Here is a 26,596-nt window from a genome sequence, read left to right on the forward strand (position 1 = left end):
GCACAGGAAGCCTTACAAGCATCTGAACAGCTTTTCTGTGCCTGAAGCCACGTGTACAGTGGGAGCACACCTGTGCACAGGAGACACAGCTGTCATACCATTTGAGTCTCACAGTGGTCATGCCACTTATATGACTTATGACACTTATTGCTTTCCTCTCTCCAGCTTACAGGGCAGAAATCAGAGGCACAGAGACCTGAAAGAAGTGTTGTAAGTGGCTGAAGGGTGTCAGCACGGGAGGCAGCCTGGCTCTCTGCCTATTCTCACATACTTTAGCAGCCTTCTGGAGGGCTGGCTGTGGGAAGCCTGGGTCTCTTCTTAGCATCCACTGAGCTTACCTATCCCTCCAGCTTCCCTCTGGTCCAAGGCTCCAACTTCCCAGTTGTCTCCCCCAACACTGGGCACTTCCACCTGCCTACTGCCTCCCCCAGAGACCTTGGCTCCCTGGTGTACTAGCAGTCCCAGAAACCCAGCCTCTCATACCTGATCAGGAGATGATGGGGAATTCTGCTTGCAGTACCTTTTGAGCTCCAGGTCCCCAAACACAAACTGCCACTCTGGCCCCTTGGTGTCAGTGCCGGCAATCCAGGTGTCTATAGCCCTTGGCTATACCCGGTAAGGAAATCCCCATCAGGTGAGGCTGGCAGTGACCCTGGTACCTAGCTGCTTCTCTTTCTGGTCTAGGGACCAGCAAGAGGGGGAAGCCAGGCTGGCAAGGGGCGGGGAGCATGGCTAGGCACCAGAGATTGGGGACTGACTTCTTCCATTCCCTGACAAAATACAGGACTCTGCCAAAAACAGTGTGGATAATAGACATGGTTGGGCTTCCTCCACAGCCCCCTGATCCTATCAGCAGCAGCCTGGCTGAACGCCAGCTACCTGGAAGTTCCTTTCTTTTGAGGACAGCCTGTACAACTGGTCGGTGAAGGGCTGCATTGGGAACTGGAGGGAGGTTGGCCAGGAGGGCTATAGCTGCCCTGCCTGAGGAGGCTTCTGATGGATGACCACATGACTGTGAGAGGCTAGTGGAGGTCAGCCCATGAGCAGGCCTGGGTCAAGAAGCCAGGACATGCCTCCTCCAGGAAGCCTCTCTGGGCTTAGGGGGAAAACGGTAACAGAGCCTGGCAGTCATCCGTCTCTTGGCCTGGGCACTCCTTATTTGTTTCCTGAGAACACACCCGGCCACTCTGGTTTATCAAGAACAAAAAGAAAACATTCATTGTTCCCCAGGGAGTTTCTTGTCCAACTTTCCAGCATCCTGAGGAATCAGCCCCTTTCAGGTGAATGAGTTCCCAGGTGGCCGTCACCTCCTGTTCTGTGTGAATGCCATTTAAAGTATTTTGAGTATCAGGAACTCAGCTCTGATGATTCTATTTCTCATTTTTCCTCAACTTCCTAACCCTTAGTTTAAATTATGGTTGAAGCTGAGACCATAGGATTCTGGATGAAGGCTGCCCATACAGGGACTGTGAGTGATGGCGCCCCCTGTGGCAATTCTAGACTCTGCAGTTTGGGTGCTCGCGCTCTCTCTCTCTCTCTCTCTCTCTCTCTCTCTCTCTCTCTCTGAATGTGTGTGAGCGTGCATGTGTATGACATGTTCTTCTCTCACAATGACCCAACAGAGTGCTTTTAGTTCCCTGGAGACATCTTGTGGGACTTAACACATAATTTAATTTACCCAATAGCCTTTTAGCTTTCTAAAATTACATTCATTCATTCATTCATTCATTCATCACTCATTTATTTATTTAGGTGTGTGGCACATATGGACATCAGAGGACAATATATAGAAGTGAATTCTCCCTTTCCACAATGGGGGTCCCCAAGGTGTTCTATTTTGGTTTTCTATTGCTGTGATAAATACCATAACCAAAAGTAACTTGGGAAGCAAAGGGTGTATTCAAGCTTACATTTTACAGTCAATTATGGAGGGGAGTCAGGGCATAAATTCCATGAGGCAACTTGAAGGCAGGAACTGAACCAGAGGCCAAGGAGGAGTGCTGCTTACGGGCTTGTTCTTTGTGGTTTGTCCAACCTGCTTTCTTACACAACACAAAACCACCTGTCCAAGGGGTGGCACCACCCACAGTGGGATGGGCTCTCCCACACCAACCATTAATCAAGAAAATGCCTCTACAGACTTTCATACAGGTCAGTCTGATGGGGCATTCAACTGAGATCCCTTCTTCCTAGATGGCCCCAGCTGTGTCAAGTCAAGTTGACAAAATCTAACTGGCATAGAGGGATTGAACTCCAATCCTCTGGCTTGGCAGCAAGCACCTTTACCTGCTGAGCCATTTCACCAGCCCCCAACAGCCTCGTCCTGCTCCCTTTCCTCAGCAAGTACCAAGCACCTGCTGTAGCTTCAGAACTGTGGTTACTCAGACAGTGAGATCTGGGCCCTGTGCTCAGAGAGGTTAGACTCGTTCTTCTGGATCACACAGCTGGGCGAAAGTAGACCAGACATTCTAAGTCAGACCTCTTTGAGGCTAATGTCCGAACCCCTACAGCTTACTCTACGCCTCCTTGGGGATTCACAGTCCACTAGGAGGGTGCCTGGTGCCAAGTATGAGCATCTTAAGTTCAATCCCTGTGTGCTGGTTAGCTTTTGTTAACTTGACTTGGCAAGCTGGGGCCATCTGGGAAGAAGGAATCTAACTGGAGAAGATGCCCATTAGATTGACTCGTAGACAAGTCCCTGCATGAAATGCCATTTGAGTCCCTCTGTGGCAGAGGGATGTCTGGAGAGCTGGGAGGTGGAGTGGTGGGTTTTCACAGGGTGCAAGTGATCCGAGGTATATTTCCAGAAGAGGTATATTTCCAAGCAAGGCTGCCCATCCTCTAGTGACCCCATGGTGCAGAAAGCCAGAGTTATGACAGCTAGAAAGATGTGCTCTGGAGCACTGGGTGAGGCTGTGGAGGAGCCCTGATTCCTTCTCATAAACAGACTTGCAAGCTTGATGACTCTTGGCCAGCAGAGAAATGCCAAGCCTGCTTTTGGTTCTCCTACTGATGCTGAGCAGTGCTGGGGAATGGGCGTGGGAGGCATGGGGGTATGGGGTTGTGAGATGGAGAGCCAGAAGCATCAGAATGGCAGTGTGCAGCTGGGATGGTTAATATTGTCAACTTGACAGTGACCTAGAGACAGCCCTGTGCATATGTTTGTGAGGGAGTTTTGAGACTGAGTTTCTTGGGGTGGGCAAACCCACCCCGAGCTCAAGGTGGCTCCATTGCATGGGCTCAGGCCCTGGGCTGAATGAAAAGAGGAAGTGAGTCGAGTTTCAGTAGTCATTACATACTGCTGCTTGACTCTGCATGCAATGGGACCAACTGCCCTTTGCCCCAGTTGCTATGATTTGCCCACCATGGTGAACTATGGGATTTTGAGCCCAAACAACCATTTTCAGCTCAAAGCCAGTGCTGTTTCCTCTGGAAGGCCCTTGTGTACAAGCCATCTGCTCAGCATCTCAGGGGGTATAGGATGTTGTGCCCAGGATGCAGAGGGGGTGAAGTGAGGCCCCCGAAAGGGCTCCACAGTCAGTATTTGTGTCATCCCACCTCTCTCTAGAGCCAGGCCCCACCAAAGATACATGAAGGGAAGGCAGGTGGGAAGAACCCAGGTGACCCCTTTCCATGGTGTCCTCAGGTTGGACAGCTGGCCAGGGTTCTTGCATGATGCCAGGGGGATGAGTGAGGGACAAGGCCTGATGTATGGTAGGGTGGGAATGCTAGGCTGGGGTATGGTAGGCTGGTTGGTGTATGGTAGGCTGGTGTATGGTAGGCTGGTTGTTGTATGGTAGGCTGGGGTATGGTAGGCTGGTTGTTGTATGGTAGGCTGGTTGTTGTATGGTAGGCTGGGGTATGGTAGGCTGGTTGGTGTATGGTTGGCTGGTGTATGGTGGGCTGGTTGGTGTATGATAGGCTGGGGTATGATAGGCTGGGGAATGGTAGGCTGGTTGGTGTATGGTAGGCTAGGGTATGGGGGTATGGTAGGCTGGTTGGTATATGATAGGCTGGGGTATGGTAGGCTGGGGTATGGTAGGCTGGGGAATGCTAGGCTGGGGTATGGTAGGCTGGTTGGGGTATGGTAGGCTGGGGAATGATAGGCTGGAGAATGGTAGGCTGGTTGGTATATGATAGGCTGGGGTATGGTAGGCTGGGGTATGGTAGGCTGGGGAATGCTAGGCTGGGGTATGGTAGGCTGGTTGGGGTATGGTAGGCTGGGGAATGCTAGGCTGGGGTATGGTAGGCTGGTTGGGGTATGGTAGGCTGGGGAATGCTGGGCTGGGGTATGGTAGGCTGGTTGGGGTATGGTAGGCTGGGAAATGATAGGCTGGAGAATGGTAGGCTGGTTGGTGTATGGTAGGCTGGTGTATGGTAGGCTGGTTGGTGTATGATAGGCTGGGGTATGATAGGCTGGGGAATGCTAGCCTGGGGTATGGTAGGCCGGTTGGTGTATGGTAGGCTGGTGTATGGTAGGCTGGGGTATGGTAGGCTAGGGTATGGTAGGCTGGGGTATGGTAGGCTGGGGTTTGGTAGGCTGGGGTATGGGGATATGGTAGATGGCTGAAGCCATGGCTAGGAAGTAGCAGTAGGCTGGGAAAAGCACATGAACTGTTGTCTGTACATCAACCTGTAATCTTGTCAAAGGTCCATCTACACATTAGTCAACTGGAGACGGGAGGCCAGTGGGCCAGGGCCACCCAGCAGAGTCAGGTTTTGAGCTTCACATGTATGTGTTCTTTACTACCTGGTGCACACTCCCTATTTCCTTGTTTTATTCTCTTATGGTTCAGGATAGCAGGGAGACAGTGATAAGACAAGAACAGGTGAGGCTGGGTCTCATTTATGACAAGAATGGCAGAGGAAGAGGGTTCTGTGTACAGGCAGTGAACCTTTCCTCCCACCATGACTGTCCTGAAGTCTCAGAGCCCAGGAACCAGTGGACTGAGAAGCTGGGGCTGGAGATACTGTGTGAGGTACAGTGGTCTGTATGGCTGCCCTCTGCGGTAGAGGCTATGGGCATCTCCTCACAGGCCAGAAATGGCTACAGGCAAGCTCAGGTAACAGCCCTGCTGCAGCCTCTTTGGATGGTAAATAGAGACACTGAACTCCCTGGATGCTGTCCCCGGGAGTCAGGTCTAGCTGGCCAAACCCATTTATATTACCTTCAGGTAGCATGGAGGAAACTAAGGACCAGAGAGAGCTGAGTGCCTATAGGATGTAGAGCCTTATTTGAGCTTTTTATAGACACCCCACATTTGGAAGGTAGGAACCAGGTCTTCTCGGCCACTGAGAAACTGGGGCTGGGGACGTGCCAAGATTCACTAGGACTTTTGGAATTGGATTCAAACTCAGAACCCTGAACTGCTTCTATTTTGGCCTGATGCACCCAGACCAGTTCACAGGGTTGGTGATTCACAGCGCTGGCATCAGATGGGAAAACAGTTTTCAGCTGAAGTACAGGGAAGGTACTGGTATTAAGATTGGGATAACTTATTCCACCTCCCCAAAGCCCTGAGAAGTCAGGGGAGGGTGAACAGTAAAGAATTAAAAAGAACACAGGGGTCTACCCCTACCCCCATTCCAGCTCAACTGGGCAATGTCTTGGGGTCTCTGTGTAACTCCCATTTCCTGTGGGCATTCTCAGGGATGCCAGGGGCAGGTTGAATCCTCAGGGCTTCTTGACTCCCTCACTCCATGAAGACCACTCCGGGTGCCACGGTAATCCCATCCACCTTCCTACCTGTGACTGCCCCACAGATGAAGCCCCTGGCTTGTCATACCATCCTGGTGTCCAGAGGCCAGTTGTGCTGAAAAAGAACAGCCTCAAATCCTCCTGCTTTTCATGGGAGAGCTTGACTAGAGGCCCAGATAAATGCTATGAGGTGAGGAGCTGGCAGGGCAGCCCCTGGGAACTAAAGGGGCAGCAATTTTGAGAAGAGCATTGTTGTCTTAGAAAATGATGTAAGTTGTCTTTGAATCATTGAGATTCCCAAAGTCATAAGTAAATCCATGGCCACTGGAGATCAACTACACACAGTCACAAAGCAATTAGGGAGTGAATGGTGTCCTGTCTAACATGTGTGTTGGAGCCCTAATCCTCAGGCTCTGTGGAAGTGGCTCCATTTGGAAATACGGTCGTCAGAGTTAATGGAGGGAAAGTGAGGCCATAAGGTGGCCCTGACCTGATGTGACTTAGCTTTCTCATGAGATGGGACCTTTGGACACAGAGACAGGTGTGCAGTTGGAAGAAGAGGAAATGGCAGGGTGTGGGGGACACATCTACATGTCAAGGAAGGTCAGACACAGTCAGCAGCAATGTGGAACTAGGAGGGAGGCTCAGAATGAACATGATCCATGGCCTTTGGAGGGAGTACGCTATGGATGGATACCTTTGTCTCATGCTTCTGGCCCCCTCAAAGTGAAATAATGAATTTGGTGACTTTAAGCCAGTTTAAGTCAGTTCGTAGTCATGCCACAGCAACTCTAGAAAACTAATCACAGACAGTGAACTGATCAGGCAAGAGACCGACTCGGCCCCATAGGGAAGGGTCCTGCTAACTCAAGGCCACTAGGGAACCAGATCTACCAAGCAGGTACTAAGCTGGGTACCTCATAATTTTTCTCCTATTTAGTTCCCAGCACCTCAGAAAGTAGGATTCTTACTCTCATTTGAAAGAAAATGCTACCAGGGCAGGGAAATGACCATAAGTTGCTCAGGACAGTGTCAGCAGGACCTATACTTGGTTGGGAGAAGGTGTGTGTTAGTCACACAGGGACATCTCACCAAGATAGCATGGCATGGTACGGCTCCTGGCATCCACACATTGGTCCCAGGTTCTGAGAGGTGTTGCCACAACCTCTGGGCTCTCTCTGTCCCTTGTGATTTGGACTTTGAGGCAGTGTGTCCACACAGAGGCTCCTGAGGAAACCTGGACTATGGGAACCACTCAAGCTCCTCTGTGGGTACAGTTAGCATCTTCCAGGGCTCTCACAGCCTCGCTCAGGCAAGTCTGCATGCAAAGCTCCTACTTACAGGCCACAGCCCAGCACCAGACTTACCTGGCATTATAGCCAGTGCCCATACCTGTGGATTCTGCACCCGCAGGTTTAACCAAGGCTTGAAAGCATTGCCCTGTTTTATATGATGGTCATGGCAGAGACAGGTAGACTTACGTGTGTTTGAGGCCACCCTGGTCTACATAGTGAGTTCTAGGCTAGCCAGGACTACATACTGAGACTCTGTCTCAAAAAAAAAAAAACAATCAATCAGTAAATAAGTAAATATATAGACTATTAGTATTAGTGTGTGTATGTAGGTACACATATGCCACAGCCTGAGTGTGTGGAGGTTGGAGGACAACTACGTGAACTCAGTTCTTTTTATCATGTGTATTCTGGGGATAAATAAATAAATAAATAAATAAAGTCACCAGGGTTGCACTGCAAGCATTTTGCCTGCTGAGCCACCTCGCTGTCCCCAGCTTTTTTTCTTCTTTAATTGGACCTCTACTGCACAGATACAGGCTTCCCCCTTGTTATTCCCTGAACTACACAACAGCTATTACATGGTGCCAATGCTGCATTAGGCTTTGGAAGTCAGAGGGAAATGGCTTAAGTATGTGGGAAGATGCAGCTGGGCTGTGAGCCAGTGCTGCGCCATGTTGTTAGAGACTGGGGCATCGCTGGTCCCTTGTGGAGACTGGGGATACTGAGGGACAATGTATCCTTGGTAGCTTAAAGAGAACTGGGTTGTTTCTGTTTGATTTTTGACACAAGGCAACCAAGGCTTCCCTAATGAGTCTCAGGATTACAGCTGTGGACTTCTCCACCTGGCTAATACTACTCGTGGTTGTCATTTTATGTTTGAGTCATCACAGGCATCCTTGGTTTTCTGCTAATTTTGGGTGTATTGCATTTGAAGAATCATCCCTATGATCAGCTTAATATGCTGTTTGGATGTGGAAGATCTGTCAGTTAAATGTTTTTATGTGGAAGGAGACACCTGTGGTTTCTACCAGGATTGGCTGTGGTGGTTCAGGTGCTGGGCCTACACAGGTATGGATGGTTCAGCTCTCTGACTGTGTCTCTTTGTGTCTCTTGTCTGTCTCTCTGTCTCTGTCTCTGTCTCTGTCTCTGTCTCTGTCTCTGTCTCTCTCTGTCTCTCTCTGTCTCTGTCTCTCTCTCTCTCTCTCTCTCTCTCTCTCTCTCTCTCTCTCTCTCAGTGTTCCTCTTGGGAAGGGTGAGGGCTGTGACTCCCTTATGGGAGGAGAGGATACTGCTTTCCTTGGGTGGCTCTAGTGTAGGATTCTTCCAGGGCTGCTGGACGGCTGACCTTTTATGTTGGGAGTTCCCTCTGCTCTGGCCCTGAGCGGTTGGGCTCAGGGGAGGAGGAATCAACCCTCCTTGCTTTTCCAGCTCCAAGGGCTCCTGAGGTGGGGAGCTGGAAAGTCTCCTAGAACATGATTCAAAGGGTACAGGCCATGCCTGGTCCAGGGTGTGCGGGAACACTGGCTAGATTGGTGAAGGTCTTGACCTCCATCTAAATGGACTGAGGCAGACTGCTATTTCCAATTCCTCTCCAAACCTAGACTCTGATTGCCAGAATTTGAATTTTACTTGGGGTACGTGACACTATGTTTCAACCTTGTCTTTTAAAACGAGGGTCAAGATCCCACCTACCTCACAGAACCTTGAAACGGCTAAACAGTGAGTTGTTTGCAAGCACAGATGGTGCCTGGGCCATGGGGGATCCGGAGCATGGGCATTTGTGTAGCGGTTGCTTTTGTTAATGGGAGTGCATCCCATCCAGCTTGGATTCAGGACACACAGGCCGAGAGGCCTGCTTTGCCGTCTCCTACCCTGGACATTTGACTTGACCAGTCCATGCTCTGGAGTCTCCGTCTGTAAAAAAGGGATTAAGAAAACAACAAACCCATGTACGTCCTGGGCTGCCCGAGAGCATGAGGGACACGTGCCGGTGCCTGGCTCACAGAGCATGTTGTCTTAGGGTTTCTTTTACTGTAGTGAAACACCATGACCGTAAACAACGTGGTGCTGAAAGGGTTCATTTCAGCTCACACTTCTCTGGTCACATTCCCTTTCTGAGGGAGGCAGGGCAGGACCTCCGACAGGGCAGAAACCAGGAAGCACCAACTGTGCAGAGGCCATGGAGTGGTTTTGCTTACTGGCTTGCTCCTCATGACTTGCTCAGCCTGATACTTTCAACATCCCAGAACCACCTGCCCGGGGTTGGTACTATCCACAGTAAATTGGGCCCTCCCATGCTAATTCAGAAAATATATGACAGGCTTGTCCACAGGCCAAGCTGGTGGAGGGCATTTTATCAGTTAAGGTTCCCTCTTTCAAAATGATTCTAGCCGGGGTCAAGTCGATGTAACAGTTAGCTAGCCACACTTGTGTGACTATGATTCCTACTGGCTATTACAACCAGCTGCTATAGTGGAATTAGGGTCACTTTGAATGGCACCCTAATGTAGATAAATGAATTTCTGAGGCTGGAAGGTTGTGAAAGGGCCATGTAGCTCTTTCTTTACACTCCTAGCCCTGGATCCTGGACCTAGAGCTGACATGGTTCCTTCCCTGCATCCCTTGCCCCTCCTATCCACGGTACCATGCTATTTCTCATTTCCCACAGGTCCTAGATCTCACATCTCCATTACTGCATACAGGCTCCTAAGAACCCCATGGACTCTGCCTGACCATCCACAGGCTTCTCTGTCCACGAGGCCTGCATACCTTTGCTTAGCTATCTTGCCCTTCCTACTGTCCCCCTGCTGCCACATGCTCCTAGGAGCCTTCATATCTACCCCATTGCCCCCCGGGGCCCCAGGCCTGCCCCACGCCTCAGTCGCTGCTTCCGCCACTGAGACCCTTTCTCAGATGTCCACTCCTCTCTGATGACTTGCCACCTCTCAGATCGTTACCCCATTCTGCTTCCTTCAAAATGCTTATCACATCTGGAAGCCACCCTTTGCACTTGGTTTTTACTGTCTGCTGTAGAGCCAGCACTAAGAGGACGGGGATCGTGTTTGAACCGTTGTTGAGGGTAGCCGAGATGTGTGAGCAAATACAGGAAATGCTCAAGAGAAAGGACAAATGAATGACCAGGTGGCGGAGCCTGGACTTTGAATATCTCTCATACAAGAGAAGACAACGTGTCTTCACAGGCTGGAGAAATTCTGCTGTGTTCTTGCCAACTACGAGCATGGGGAGCCTTGCGCTATACTGGGGGCCCTGACACTTCCTCCTACTGTGGATGGCCCATCCTACTCATGCCTACCTGAAACTGCCGGGTCTGGATGCTGATGTGTCTGTTCTGACTTATCACTTGCCTGGCAGTTAAGAGATGGCATTAGACAAACATCTGAGTAATTACAGAATACATTTGGAAATGGTCCGGTTAGTCCCCAAGCGCTTAGACAAGAAACCAAGTTTCATGAGAGTGATGCAGGGGGCAGGAGAGAGGGCACAGTGAAGCCCCCTCTGAGGTAAATTCAGGGGTGGTGACTGCTCGCTTGGCAGAGGACGCTCTCATGGGGTAGAATTTGGGTCTGAGACTGGAGGATGAGCAGAATCATCAGCTTTGGGTGCACAGGGCAAAAAACCCAAGGTTTATACAATACACATGGACATTGTGAGGCAAAAACAGCGGCCCAGAGTGATCCTCTCTCAGGGGACCCTCATCCATCCATTCAAAGACCTTCCTCCATGCTGGCTTTGCCTGGGAGCATCCTGGTCCAAGAGAGCAGGCTGTTTCTCCAATGAGCATAGATTAGGCACAGGGCAAGAGCATTCCCTCAACACGAGCACCTGGTGTGTCCCAGCCACTCTGCCCAGCACTTTCCAGGAACAGCCTTGCCTGGCTGTCACAAGATGTCCCCATCGTCCCCATATCACAAATGAAGGGAACAAGACCCAGAGAGGCAGCCGAACCAATGCTCCAAAACCCAGACCTGAGTCCAGGCCCCACATATTCCATTGCCACCAGGGTAGATGGCACTGTCCCCTCGAAACTCTCAGCGCATGTCACAGCAAGCCACCTGAGCTCTACCTCTGAGGTTTCATGTGAGCTCAGCTGGTACAAAAGGAGCCAGGGGCAGCTGTCTGTCCTCCCAAGGCAGAGGCAGTGTTGGATCTACACGGATCACCAACAGCAGGGAGGGCGAGAACAGGCCCAGGGCTGAGAGCAGGTCAGCCAGGTGATGGACATGAAACTGATCTGCACTCTCTACTGCACCCCAATCCAATGCAGTAGAGATTCCGGAAATTTCCAAACCCCACCAAATGCTAAGTAACTGATACACGTGTCCCCCGCAGGGTGGCAGAGAAAGGTGGTTGCTTTCAAATACACTTCATTCCTGCTCGATGGACCCTCCAGCAGCACCCTCTACCTACACAGGTACACACAAGCATATGCACGCATAGCATCTTTTTTCTCACAGTGCATTCCCCTCCACAAAGATACCCGTCTTCAACTCACCCCTCCACGTCATCTGGTTACATCAGAGGTGTCAGGAGCTGCACAATGGAACCCATGTCTTGCTGACTCTAGGGACTGCGTGACCAAGTTCAGCTCTGGAAAGGGGAGAAGTGTCATGGTTAGAACGGTTGGGTAGGGATGGAAGTGAATTGCTCCTCCCCTGTTGGCTGGCCCAGACACATAGGTCTCAGGCCATCTGCTCCTTAAGGCTGCCTCGTGGGTCTCTCCCTTCTCAGGTTCTAGGCTCATCTCAGGGAAGCAAGGGTACCAGTTGGCAGTAATTGAGGGGCATCAGTGGTCATAGTGTGTGCTCTGAGGAAGAGGAGAGAGAGAGAGAGAGAGAGAGAGAGACTTTCCCTACACAAGGAATTTTTCCAAGTTCCTGCTTCTCCACCCACCCACCCACTCATCCATCCACACATCTGTTATCTATCTATCCATTTCTTTGGCACTTTAAAATAAAGATTTATTTTATTTATATGAGTACACTATAGCTGTTTTCAGACACACCAGAAGAGGGCATCTGATCCCATTACAGATAGTTGTGAGCCACCATGTGGTTGATGGGAATTGAACTCAGGACCTCTGGAAGAACAATCAGTGCACTTAACCACTGAGCCATCTCTCTTTGCCACTTTTTAGTCATCGTAAAGGTTACAAAGAAATACACAGAGAGGCTCTGTGACAGCCATATCTGAGGCTCACATTTTGTGTAACCCGGCTTATCATCAAAACCAGGCAAGTGACCTTAGACATGTCTTAAAGCTCATTCACATGTGCACACATTCTCAGGAGCATGTGAATGTTCTTGTGAATGAATCCATGCAAACATCACCACAGTCAAGATGCAAAACTTTCCCACTCCACAAGGCCTCTATGGGCTCTGTCTTTATCGTCACTCCATTCCCTCTCCACCTTATCCTGCTCTCTGGCTTCAGAATAGTTTTCCTCAGTGACGTGAGAGACAGAAAGCCAGGTGCTAGGTGAACTTCCTGAGACTAGCTTTTTTTCCTTAGGATGGTTTACTGGACACTGAGCTAGACTTTCTTTTATGTGTGGTATGTGAATGTTTGTGTGTGTGTGTGTGTGCGTGTGTGTGTGTGTGTGTGTGTGTGTGTGTGTGTGTGTGTGTGTGTATACACAGACTTGAAACCAAGTCACTCACTGAACCTGGAGCTAGGATGGCAGCCCCAACACTTGTCTTGTCCTGGGCTGAGGCTACAAGTATGCATATTAATATGTTCTTCTTTTTTCTTTTTTAAATGCAGGTGTAGGGGATTTGAACTCAGGTCCTTGTGCTTGCACAATAACCACTGAGCCAGGCCTCCCCAAGCCCCTTTCCCTGTTGTTTATGTTTTACATGGTTCAGTGGTAGACTATGAATGGATGAGCAACAGTGTAACCATTTAGCGATCAAGGCTATTCAGGATATTACACAAGGTGTTGGAGAAGCTAGTATGAATAGCACGCTGCAATGAATGGTTATATCACTATTGTTTTGGGTATGGGTTAACACAAGTTTCCATTTATTTGTAATGAATGGCCCAAAGTATGATGGGTCGACCAGATGGTAGAGGCACAGTGTTGAATGCTATCCCTAAGCCATCCTACAGAGTGACTGTCTTGTGTTACATTCCTGAGTGGACATCTGAGTGACCTAGTCTTCTGGCGTTTTGATCAGTACCTGCCATTCTGATGGAGGGAGCTGCCATTAGCTGTGGTTTATCACCTGCAGTTCCCTAGGTGCCAGCCATGCTGGGGTCCTTCTCAGGTGCACTTAGCTGGTTGTACACCATCTTTAGAGGAATACCTCCACGAATTTTGTTCCATATCTAGTTGACTTGATTGATTAAAAAAAAAACTATTACATGTATTTTGTGTGTTGAGTGTTATGTGGAGGTCATAGGGCAACTTGAGAGAGTCAACTGGGTTCCGGGTCCTTAGACTTGGTACCTTTCCCTGCTGAGCCATTCACTGACCCTGATTTTTTTAAAGACTTGTTTATTTAATGTATGTGAGTACACTGTAGCTGTCTTCAGACACCAGAAGAGGGCATTGGATCCCATTACAGATGGTTGTGAGCCACCATGTGGTTGCTGGGAATTGAACTTAGGACCTCTGAAAGAGCAGTCAGCGCTCTTAACCATTGAGCCATCTCTCCAGCTTGACCCTGCTTTTTTTTTTTAAACTAAGTTTCTGTGTACATGCTAGATATTGTTTCTTCATCACCCCATTAGTGAATATCATTTCTCTCCCTCTTCTTCCAATATTGTCTAAATTTCATTTTCAGTAGTTTATTTGCTGCTTAGAGTGGAATGCTTTGGATTCATACTGCTTGGGATTCGTTGAGAGTCTTGGCTCTTTAGAGGTAGGTATGTGTGTGTGTGTGTGTATGTGTGTTTATGTGTGTGTATATGTGTGTGTCTGTGTGTGTATGTGTGTATATGTGTATGTGTGTATATGTGTATATGTGTGTATGTGTGTGTATACATGTATGTGTGTGTATGTATGTGTATATGTGTGTATATACGTGTGTGTATGGATGTATATATATGTGTGTGTGTATATATGTGTGTGGGTATGGGTGTGTATATGTGTATGTGTGTGTGTATACGTGTGTGTATGTACATTTGGGAGGATTTTCAGCCATTATCTATGCATATACTAATACTTTTGAGCCCCCTTCTCCTCATCTTCCTCCATGAGTCTAGTGACAGGAGCCTTGTTTACAGTCCCACAGGGCCCTAAGGCTCTGTTGACACTTTTTTTCCTGACATTTTCTCTTTGTTATGTAGATCAGGTAATTTCCATTATTCTGTATTCAGTCTAATGGGTCTTTCTTCAATCCTCTCTCATCTGCTATCAAGCACTGAGAATGGGTCTCTTTTATTTATTTATTTTTTTTAATTTTCTGGAATACTTTTCAGTTCTAAAATTTCCATTTGATTTCCCTACTCCTTTTTGATTTTTTAAAAGTCTGATTCCAATGTAGTCAGATCAGTTCCCCAAAGTATGCTTTCACTGGCTACCGTGAAATCCTTGTTAGCTGGTTCTTGTATCTCTTGCCATCTGGGTTGGCATTTGTCAATGGCTCTTTTCCACTAAGCTAGACTTCTTCCTGGTGCTTTGATATGAGTGAGTTTCCCTGGAAACCTATCACCTCACGACACTCATTCATACCTTCTATTTCCTCTGACCTACTCAGGCAGATGCAGGGGAATGCCTGCCTGCTAATTTCCCACAGGGACCCACACCCACCTTTCCAGGTCAGCCTCTACTGGTGGAAGTTCCTCGCTGTTGCTGAGCAGGGATAGGGATCCCTCTGGTTGGAGGGTCTGGGGTCCTTACAGCCTCCTATGAACTTTCCTCTGGTGCTGTGAAAGCTAAAGAGGGGTCTTGTGTCATTCTCCCCCACCCCACCATGCACCTGACGCCACCCCAAATGTGTATGTATGGGGAATTTTGGCCTTTCTCATTATAGCCTGCTGATGTTTCTTGGCGATTGGCTGGGACAGTTGTCAGGACCTGGCATTCTCCAGGGCAGTGATTATCAATGTTCCTAATGCTGTGATCTTTCCCCCCCCCAATAAAATGATTTTGTTGCAACTTCATAACTGTAATTTTGTTGTTATGAATTGTAATGTAAATATCTGTGTTTTCCAATAGTCCTAGGTGACCCCTGTGAAGGGGTCATTTGGTTTCCAAAAGGGGCCACAGCCCACAGGTTGAGAAAGGCTGCTCTAGGTGAGGGGGCTGTTGGGTATGGCCAAGGCCTCAGTTCTGGTTTCTTCAGTTTGGCTCTAAGACCCAGAGTTTCCACTGTAGGATCTTAGGGGCTCCTCCCACCCCCGGCCAGCTTGTGCTTGTAGTTGTTCTGAGGGTATCAGGGGCTCCCAGCTGTCCTTACTGAGGGGATTCTGGATAGTGACTCCACTCCAGCCTAGAAGCAGAAGCTGCTAAACAATGTGCTTCCGTCTGCCTGAAGTTTTCCAGAATTCTCGTCATGTTCTCTCTCTCTCTCTCTCTCTCTCTCTCTCTCTCTCTCTCTCTCTCTCTCTCTCTCTCTCTCTCTCTGTGTGTGTGTTTCCCCGTTTAGCCTGGGATCTAGAACTCTCCATGTAGCAAAGGCTGGCCTTGAACTCATGGTAGTCTGTCTGCCTTAGCCTCCCAGTGCTGAGATCACAGGCATGTGCCACCACACTCCAACTCATCTTCCAGGAGTGCCCGCTTTCTTCAAGGGCTCCTAGCTTTTCATTTGTCTCAGAAGAGAGCCTCCTTTCAGTCAGGTGACAAGGGAAACTGGAGCCTCTGGGGTGTTTTCCCATGTAGAGCTGTTGACATGATGCTTGGTGACTGGAGCAAACCTATGAAGTTGCAGATGTGATAAATACTAGAAATTGTTTTCAGGGTTTCAAGGCCTCCAGTTCTGCTAGGTCTTTGTAGGGAATATGGAGATCTGGGCAATGCTGACCTCCCCAGTGGTGTGAATCAAGATGTGAATGCTCCCTGGGTCTTTCTGGCTGTGCCAGTAGCTGAGCGTGCCCCTTCAGCCTAGGCCCTTGTACCTGTTTCCCTCCCCTCCTCAGCTCTGAGCTTCAGAAGTTCCTACCACTCTTTACCTACTGCCAACTGTCTGCTAGCATCTGCTAGCAAAGGCATGCTGTTGGGGTAGAGAAGAACCTTTAAGAGGTGGGGCCTTGAGGGAGGTGGGCAAGTCACTGGGGATGCTGCCCTCAAAGTGAGAGAGAGAGAGAGAGAGAGAGAGAGAGAGAGAGAGAGAGAGAGAGAGAGAGAGAGAGAAAGAGAGAGAGAGAGAGATATTTTGTGGGAACCTAATTGTTCTCATTGGAGTGAGGTATTAACAAAGCAAGATGAACTCTCTTGTCTGTCTTTCTGTCTAGTCACAGGGTTCCTCTCCCACACCTTGTAAAGTAAGGCCACTCATGAAAGCCTCACAACTGTGAGTTGAACAAACTTTTCCTTATATCTTACAGACTCTAACAAAAAACCAACCCCATGCCCAGGTCATACAGTTCCCTACTGGCTGCATGTAGACCATGTGACTCCAGCCTTATGCATTTCTGGGGTTCTGTACCCAAGGTCTGCTCTATGTGTTCTATATTGCTTCCTAAATCTATATGATGCTTATTCATGGTCAACCCGACTAGATTTATAGTCACCTAGGGCCACAACTGCAGGTTGTCTGTAGGACCTTCCCATAAAGGCTGAACAGAAGGAAAAGCAAGACCCATTCTGAATGTGGATGGGGTCATCGCATGGGCTGGAGTCGCAAACTGAATACAAAGGAGAAAGTGAGCTGAGTGCCAGGGTCCATTTCTCTGCTTCCCCACTGCGGCTGCCATGGGTTCGGTTGCCTCACATTCCTGCCACCATGACTTCTCCACCATGATGGACTGTATCCCCAAACTATGAGTCAAAATACAACCTTCCATCTTTAGCTGCCTTTGTTGGGTATTTTGTGACAGCAACAGAAAGGTAACTGATATGGCTGTTGATTCTCAAGGCATGTTTCATGTCCCAGGAGAGCTTCCTAAGCTCTTCGGATCTCTCAGACAAAACAATTCCCACAGGGACACAAACACATCATGCACCATTTTCACTGACAACAGTTGAACGGCAGTGTTGAATGGAGACCTGGAGGTTCAGCACAAGACAATGGTGGACAGTGTGTATTAGGGTCACTCTATTCTCCACTGTCACATGCTTGTGGTCATGCGTGTTCTGGATGTAGTGGTGAGAATGGTTGGTTTTATGAACTTTCTACGTCTGAGCACACAGAGGTACTTGCCTCTGGAGGCTGATGGAGGAAAAGCATATGTTCAGTCCTTCTCGTTGCTGGCTGATGTAGTGGCTGTTTTCATGGAAGACCATTTGAACATACATGATTGGCAAGTGATGGCTATTTGACTTGGGTGTTTGGCAGGCAGTTCCTCCAAAATGTACCCAGTGTGCCCATCTCTACAAGGAAAGCAATGGACAGCACTCATTGCCAAAGATAAGAATCTAAGTTCTTATTCATCAAAACGAAACACTTTGGGAGCAGTTTGTCTGCTTCTCTGAAGCAGAGAGAGAGAGAGAGAGAGAGAGAGAGAGAGAGAGAGAGAGAGAGAGAGAGAGAGAGAGAGAGAGGTGTCTGCCTGCCAGCAGAGTCAAGGCAGGCCTGTTGGTCAGGGTTTGTTGGCAGATAAAAGAAGGTGCACTTGAGGCTGAAGGCGAGGGGTTGAAGATTCTATTGACCATGGTGGAAGGAACAAGGAGGCTTTTGGATGAGAACAGATGTCTTATGTGAATATCTCAGCAAATTATTTCTGTTAGCTTGTGGCTTTGCTTATGGTACTGTGTAGTGTAAGAAAGCTAAGAAAGCTAAGCTCATAGCTGGTGTGGTATTGACCACATACTTGTCTCCTGCATCTTCACTGGTGTGGTATTGACCTGCAGCCCTCCTATACTTGTCTCCTGCATCTTCGCTGGTGTGGTATTGACCTGCGGCCCTCCCATACTTGTCTCCTGCATCTTCACTGGTGTGGTATTAACCTGTGGCCCTCCCATACTTGTCTCCTGCATCTTCACTGGTGTGGTATTGACCTGTGGCCCTCCCATACTTGTCTCCTGCATCTTCGCTGGTGTGGTATTGACCTGTGGCCCTCCTATACTTGTCTCCTGCATCTTCGCTGGTGTGGTATTGACTTGCAGCCCTCACATATTTGTCTCCTGCATCTTCTTTCTGCCTGTCTTATAATCATCCTCACTCCCCCCTCAGAGGCTGTTCAACTTCATGCCAGCTGGGCCAGTAAAGCCTGTCACTATAAGGTCGATGGCTCTATAGTCCTTAAGATGTTTGTCTTAAGAGGTTAACAGTTAGGCTACAAGCATGGTTTCTTAAAACAGAAACTATATGAGAAGATGGACAAACACCTGGGTGTATAGAACTCATGAACAAGGTATGATGTTACAAAACTGAGCATGGGCAAAGGAGTCATAAATCACATAGTGGTGTCATCTGGTGAGTGCTCAGTGGCTAAAGACACTTGGCACTGAGTCAGGTGACCTGGGTTTGATCCCTGGAACCCACATGAAGGTGGAAGAAGGGAACTGGTTTTGCAAAATTGTCCTTTAATTTCCACATGTGTGCAGTGGCTCACATGCCCACATATCACCCCCCAAATGGGAGTGTGCAATCATTAACACATCCTAAAGGGGTATTTATCAAGATGTAAAACAAATGTGTGGCTTGCAGTCACCTGTGATTACAGCTCTAGGGGATCCAGCACCCTCTTCTGGCCTCTGTGGGCACTGTACTCAGGTGTATAAACCCACATATAGAGACACACATAACTAAAAGTAAAAAAGAAATCCTTAAAGGCAGTCTCCACCTGAAACCCTGAAACTCAAAATGCTCTCAAAATGGAAACAACTGTTAGGTTTGCCCTCAAACTTTTAGCACCTTTACCTGATGAGTTATTTCTCTGGTCCTTGGTTTGATATCTGAGCTAGGGACTCACTAAGTAGTTAAGGCTAGCCTTGAACCTACCATCTTCCTACTTCAACTTGCTGAGATTATGGGCATGTGCACGTAGTGGGCACAACAATACTCCTAAAGAGACAAGTAAAATGAGGGGCAAGCTAGCTAGTGTCCTTATGAGATGGGGGTTAATTAGATAAATCATTCAGTAGCTATAGGAGTAAATTAGTGTGCATCTATCAAAACAATGTTTTCAAATAAATTTAATGACCCAGGCAAATATCTGAGACTCAAGGAAAAATGCGGAAAATGAAGCTAAGTAGGATTTCAGTTTATATGACCCCAACTAGACTCTTACTGTGTGCAGTGCCTAGAAAGAAGACATGATGCTAAAGACACAAGGTCCCTCCAGATTCCAGCACCAGCAAGGCAAATATTTTGATTCTTTTATAATACATCTCCAACTCCTTATATTGTATAGTAAACATGGCATGTAGGGAAATGTTTTTGCACATGGAGCCTTTGTGCTGGGAGACCAGAAACCCTTGACCTGTGAACGGGTCTCTCCTTTACACCTGCATTCTACGCACCACAAAGCCTGGGAACTGAGACTTGGGGTTCAGCAGGATGGGTCCCCCATCCTATCCCATATCACATTCTTCTGGAACCTTCCCCTCCTAGGGCCTCTGTCCAGCCTGAGACCTCAGGTGGAAGCAAGGAGCTGGCAGGGTTTCAGGTCCCAGCCTCATGGCTCTCACCAGCTTCACCACCCACTGGCCCCACTTGGATGCAGGAGCTTAAATACCTTGGACAGCTCCATTCCACACGCCCAAGGACTTTCCCATGTCAGAAACAGAGGCTCTCTCAAAGCCCCCACCATACCTGCCTCTTCTCCCTGAGGCCTGCTTGTCCAGGTTGATGATGTCACAGCTCCACTAATGGCTTCCCTGCCCTAGTCTATGAGTAGGGAGGCCGAGGCATATCCCACAGCATCGGGACAGGAGCTGAGGCTATGGGGCTCCTCCAGCAGGCTATGAATGTTGGCCTGAGTTCCAGACCCGCTGCCCCCATCTGTGAGTGCTCTACTCTTGTGAAATGTCCTCTCTTGAGTTGAAAATAACCCCTGAGCCATCTGCTGTACACCAACTCAGAGGCGGAAATGACGCCCGCTGTGTGGATTGAACACCCCAGCATTCTGCATGGCTGGGGATGGCTAATCTACATGTGGGGAGAGGAGAGAGGCTAGGCTCAGTGGTGGGGGCTGAGCACCTTAGGCACAGCCCCCATAAGGATATTAGAAAAGAGCAGATGTTGGAAACCCACATCTTGGATCCCAGAACTGACTACTTGTTAGGCTTCCTGGCTTTGGACAAGACCTTACTTTCCCCTCTGTAAGACTTAGATGCCTCTGAGTCCTTTCAGATCTGCTGAGGTTGCATTGTACGGCTGTGTATCACAGGGGTGGAGGGACTGCCTGAACATTTCTAGGGACTCTGGGTCTTGACAACAACTCATGGGAAGAAAGAAGTCATAAACCTAGCAATTGGCTGGTGTGGAGTTACTCCACTCTCACCACCAACCCTAATAAGAACACCAATATATCAACAGACCTGGAGATTCAGACTTTCCTAAGCATTCTTGTGCCTGCTATTTCCCCACAGGCCCCATTTTATAGATAAGAAAATTGACTCAGAGAGGGAATAGAGCTAGCCTGAGGTCATACAGCGGGTCCGGGCCTGTGCTCTTCATCAACTGTTCCATGGAACTTCTGAATGCTTCGTCTCAAGGAAGCTACAGACACATACTTTGCACATGCCTCCCAGGGAAGTCCTCCTGCAAGGCAGATGCATCTTATGCCAAAGCTGGAAAAGAATCAAACCAGGAAACACATTCAGGTGAGCTCCCAGCTCAGCAACAGACCCTGCTTCAACAATAAAGATGGAGAGTGACCGAGGAAGACCTGACATCAACACTTGTCTCCCATACGTATGTACATATGCATATACACACACATGTGCACATGCACATATTCATACATACACACGGACATACCTAATCCTCAGAGCAGCATGGAGTTGTGACAGAAACCAGAGGTGTATAGGACAATAGAGGGGCAGGCAGGTAGGGTCCACTGCATACCCACATCTCCATCTCTCTGGATGGAGCACAGTCCAGTCCTCCACCCATGGTGGGTGGTGTTGGGAGCTGGTACATAAATGGCTCAGTTTCCTTGCCTTGGGTGGGAACACCATGAGCTATGGGCTAATACTAGCTCCCACTGTCCCCAACTGTCCACAATGGTAATGTATTGCTTGGTGACGCCTCTGTCCCTGTCTGGCCTCATTTCCTCTCCCTTTCCAGCCTTCTTTGGTCTTGCCCATGAGTCCTAATGTCAACATGGGTTTCTATAAAACATAGGCTGAAGTCAAAGGCAAGGCTGGCTTCTGAGAGAGCATGGCCTGAGACAAGGAGGCATTTAGATCGTCCTCTTAGTAGACCAGAAATGACTAACAATCAGAAGTCTAGATTTTTCCCCTCAGAGGATTTATTTCCATACTTCCTATGCACAATAGGAAGTAAGAACTAAGAGTAAATGAGAGGGCTCAGGAGCAAATGAACATGGAGGAATGTTACCACCTCACCCTTTCATTCATTCATTCATTCATTCATTCACTCAGTCAGTCAAAGGACTTTTTAAAGTTCTATTTTTAGTTTTAGCTATGTGTCTGCGTCTGCATGGGAATATGTGAATTTGAGTACAGGTACCCATGGAGGCCAGAAAAGTGTGTGTAGACTTCCCCCGTGGGCCACGGTCTGTCACCTAAGTGGAAGATCTGATAATAACTCCTGAGAAGGTCTTATCGTCTCAGTAGCAGTGCCTCTTATTGGGGACAGTAAGCAGACTCACAAGTACGTATGGTGCCTAACTTGTGTGACCTACACTGAATCCAGTGCAGGCTGAATGTGGCAACCTGATGCAGGGGCAAAGCCGTCATATTTAGCATGTCTTATTACTTAGGCCAGAGGTGAGCAACTATGGGATGCAGAACGATTAACTTTCAAAATTCATTTTCCACCCACTCTTTCCCCCTCCTTTTGTGCCTCCCTACCTCCCTGTCTTGCTAGGTCCCATGCTCTCAGGACATACATAGATTCTGCTCTTGGAGCCTGGGGATGGCAGAGAAGTGAAAAGCAAAAACAGTTCAGGAAACCAATTCTATCGGTAAGGACCCATAGCTCCATCTCAGAGGTAAGGGCCCATGGCTCCAGCTCAGAGGCAAGGGACCATAGCTCCATCTCAGAGGTAAGGACCCATGGCTCCATCTCAGAGGTAAGGACCCATGGCTCCATCTCAGAGGTAAGGGCCCATAGCTCCATCTCAGAGGTAAGGGCCCATGGCTCCAGCTCAGAGGTAAGGACCCATAGCTCCATCTCAGAGGTAAGGGCCCATGGCTCCATCTCAGAGGTAAGGACCCATGGCTCCATCTCAGAGGTAAGGGCCCATAGCTCCATCTCAGAGGTAAGGGCCCATGGCTCCAGCTCAGAGGTAAGGACCCATAGCTCCATCTCAGAGGTAAGGGCCCATGGCTCCATCTCAGAGGTAAGGGCCCATGGCTCCAGCTCAGAGGCAAGGGACCATAGCAGCAACAGCTGATCCTGCTCAGTGATTGGGAACTCAGAGAGGGAGACATGTGTCTCCAAAAAGGGAAGTCACCAAATTAAGGCACAGCCTGGCTTTTCCCAACTTGAGTTAAGTAAGCCTGTAGTCCAGTAAGAAAATGGCCTGGTTACAATTTCCACATGTGTTCCTCATACCCTGCCATGGTGTTAGTGTTAAACACCTTCAGACCTTGATGGCAATTGCATACACCCCAAGAGAGATCTTGGGAAGTCGGCCTTAGAGAGTCTTATGACTGACTGGCTAGTCACAGAGAACAAAGGCCCTGAAGACTGGACAGAGAAACCAGAGAGCAGAGAATAATGAAAGGCAAAAGATGCCCACTACAACAGAGGCTGAAAGACACCCTGACACCTGAAGCCTGCACTGAGCCCCACAGGAGGTATGTGGTGCACACTGTGCTGGGGAGTTGCAACCATGCTGGAGCATAAAATATTTCCCATTGCTGTGCAATATATATCTTCAGGGTTCCCTGGGGCAAACTTAACTAGCTTTTTCTTCTATTTTTTTTCTGTTTAATACATAAATGAGCAGGACCCTAAACTTATAGACAATTTTTCATTTCTAAAAGTACATTTTTCTCTACATAGCACTTTATGGAGAAAGGACCCAGTCTGATCTGAGGCATGCAGGCCCCTTATCTTTTCCTGATAAACACTTTTCCCTTCCGGAACACCTTTTCCGTTCCCATGGAATGTAACAAGAGCATGGTTCTGAGAAAGTCCAACTGCACAGAACACACATCTAGACTTGGCATGCCCCTCCCTGGCTCCTTGGCAGCCTGGCTGCTAGCATCATATGCTTCTCTGGTCACAGCAAGAGGCAGGTCGCTCCCAGATCTACAGAGTCAGTTATAGAAGAGGGTCAGCAGTAGGAAGCCATGCTGATGAGGTCACTGTGCCATCTCAGAGGAACACTCACAGATACAGAGAAGCTCAGTCAGCAAGGCCTAGCAGACACTCCTGTTAGGCTGCCTAGTTGATAGGACATGGCAGCCCTACTGTCCCGTGGCTGCCTCTTTCTATCCTTCTTTGCTAATGACTGTGAACCTTATCCTACATCCACATGACTGTCCCCTGCACATAGCCATTATGGACCCTACTTCTTGAGCCAGGGATTAAGTGAGGACATTTGCTAAGGAGCAGTGAGCAACTGGAGAAAGACAGGACCCTCAGCAGGCGGGGTGATCCCCAGTGTTGCTGGTCATTGGTGCAAACCTGCAACAGGTTTGGCACACACTTTTACCCGCCTAGCCATCTCCTTAGCCTGCTTTTCTGTTTCAAACATCAGAGTTCAGACCTCCCATTGGTCATTAGCTAAGAGCTACTCATAGCTAGTTTATGGCTATTTTATTCAAGAAAAGAATCAAATGTAGCAAATACACTTGTTTTGTTTCTTTTTGACTCCCAACAATGCCTGGGATGGCCAGTGGAGAGCTGAGGTGCTGAGCTGCTCCTGGGGTATCTGGGCCATGCCACCCCAAACATGCCTTATTTTCCTCACCTGTTCAAAGCTGGCTCTAGCCTCTGGCCAGGCTGCCCGGAGCAGAACAGGAGGTTTGGCCAGGCCAGATGTCTGAGGCCCTGAGCAAATGGATACTGCGAGCACGCACTGCTCTTTTACAATGGTAAAGGTTACATAAGAAAACGTAGTGCCTATTGCAGCCCCAGTCCCAGCTTTTCTGTAGAAGTGATTTTGAACAATGTCAGAAGTTGCATAAGGCCCCTCCCGGCACCTGCCAGGGGCTGGGTTCTGGCTTTCGAGAGCTTGCCTGCAGCAGAGGAAGGAACATCCTTCCCACAGTCCGCCTCGGTGCCAGTGCTGGGTGACTCAGCTCATGGCAGGGGCGTGGGTGGGAAACCACTTAGGTGGCACCAGGGAATCTGACAGCTTTGTTCCTGCAGAGTTTGGTGAAGTAAGGATATATGTGTGTATGTGTTTGGGGGGGTCCCACTCCCCACTGTATGATACGCTAGGCATGGGACAACAGTTTCATCAGCAGCTGAGCCCCTCAGAGGGGATGTGGCTTGATGCCAAGTGTGGGGAAAGTGGCTGTCCTAGTTTGCTTTTCTACTGTCACAAACACCATGACGAAAAGCAATGTGGGGAGAGGGCTCATTTCATTTCATAACATACAGTCCATCATGAAGGGAGTCAGGGCAGGGTCTGGAGGCAGGAATTGAAGCAGAGAACATAGAGGAATGCTTCTTACAGGACTGTTCTCTTCCACACAGCTTCTTTCTAACGCCACCAGGCTCCCCTTCCCAGGGGTGGCGACACCCAGGATGATCTGGTTATGACTACACCAATCATTAATCAAGAAAATGATCAGCCTGGAGAGATGGTCCAGTGGTTAAGAGCTCGGAATGCTCTTCCCAGGTTTGGTTCCAACACTTAACGTGGCAGCTCACAATTGTCTGTAACTCCAGGATCTGACACCCTCACACAGACACACAGGCAGGCAAAGCACCCATGCACATAAAATAAAAATTAATAAATTAAACAACAACAACAGCAGCAGAATGCTGCACACACCTGCTTCCAGGCCAATGTAATAGACTCACTTTCTCAAATTCGCGTTCCCTCTTCCTAGATGACTCTACTTCGAGTCAAGTTAAAAAAAAAAAACCAACTAAGCAGCACAGTAGCCTTGTTGAGCGTTTTCGCTAAAGTGGGCCCTGCTCAGACTGAGGGGCTCCCACACTCAGGTCCCAACACCAATATCCTACAGAGCCTCCTACCCAGCCAGGCCTGGTGCCTGTGTGCAGAGTATGAGACAGGGTACCATGTATGCCAAGCTGACCTCAAACTCTATATACAGTCAAGGATGACCTTGAACTTCTGACCCTTCTGCTTCCACCCAAATAATCCTGAGGGGATGACTTGGAACACTGTGCTGACTTATTCAGTGCTGGGAATCAATCCCAGGGCTTTTAGCAAGCTAGATGATGCCTTCTACCTACGTGGCACCTCCAGCCCGGTCCAGCCTGCCCCAGCATACTTTTTTTGTTGTTGTTTTGTTTGTTTGTTTTATTTCATTCTGTCCTCAGAAAAATTCAGACTTAGCCCCACTTCACAGATGAATAAGCTGAGGCTGGAGGTTGCCAAGGTGGCAGAGCTGGGATCTCAGCCCAGAAGTGTTTCCTGGATTCTAAAATGGGGTCTAAAAGACCTTCCATGGGGTCTGGGGTGCATCTGAATGTGTACCCTCAGGAGGTCGCTGGGGTTCCTCGCAGATTGGGGGTGAGGGGCTCATGGTAGACAACTGCCGTTGTTTGTGGGGTTTGAGTGCAGCCTAGTTCCTCTGCAGATGGTCCTGTGAAGCAGGCATTAGCATCCCAGTCCACAGGAGAGGAGGGAGGAAGTGGAGGCCGAGCTCTCCAGGCCTGGTGACCTTCAGCTCCCGTCTGTGCAATGGGGACATATTAGAATCTCACCCTCAGATGACGTCAGGGTTAAATGAGGTAACACAAGGGAAGTGTTTTAGAGACTGCAAAATGCCACCAGCATACTGAGGAGTATTATTACAGACTAAAATAGCTTGTTGGGGACGAGCAGGGGAGGCTCTGGATTCTGTCCTAGACGTCTTGCATAGTGCTTAGGCACTGTCTCCCCAGAACTTCAGAAAACAAGGATCAGGTCTGCCTCAGTTTCCCCAGTGCCTAGCTCCACGTAAGACCTAGGAAAGGTCCCTCAGAACATTTGGCTGGATTATTTCAGATTAGTTTGGGACCAAGGAAAAGGATGGAAGGATAAACAACGGAATCAAGAGCTGGCATTGGCCTCACAGGCGGGGAATTTCCTCGCTGAGAATGGCAAGGACACTTTGATAAAGAGGGGCAATAGTCACACTAAGCAACACTCCTTATGTCTGACACCCACAGAGTGGGTGGAACTCAGGCCTGGAGAGGTGTTCAGAACTGGGGCG

The 26,596-nt window shown here is 48.8% G+C and overlaps 1 protein-coding gene across 10 annotated transcripts in view; it reads right to left on the bottom strand.

The window, feature by feature from the left end:
* Positions 1–26,596, bottom strand: part of Atp2b2 (ATPase plasma membrane Ca2+ transporting 2) — a 313,371-nt gene that overhangs the window by 175,646 nt on the left and 111,129 nt on the right. For all 10 annotated transcript variants that reach the window (XR_015685260.1, XR_015685259.1, NM_012508.9 and 7 more), the window contains 1 exon segment: positions 11,507–11,601. The gene's annotated coding sequence lies outside the window, so the exon portion shown is untranslated.

This window comes from Rattus norvegicus, chromosome 4 (assembly GCF_021556685.1).
Source record: "Rattus norvegicus strain SHRSP/BbbUtx chromosome 4, alternate assembly SHRSP_T2T, whole genome shotgun sequence".
Lineage (NCBI taxonomy): Eukaryota > Metazoa > Chordata > Mammalia > Rodentia > Muridae > Rattus > Rattus norvegicus.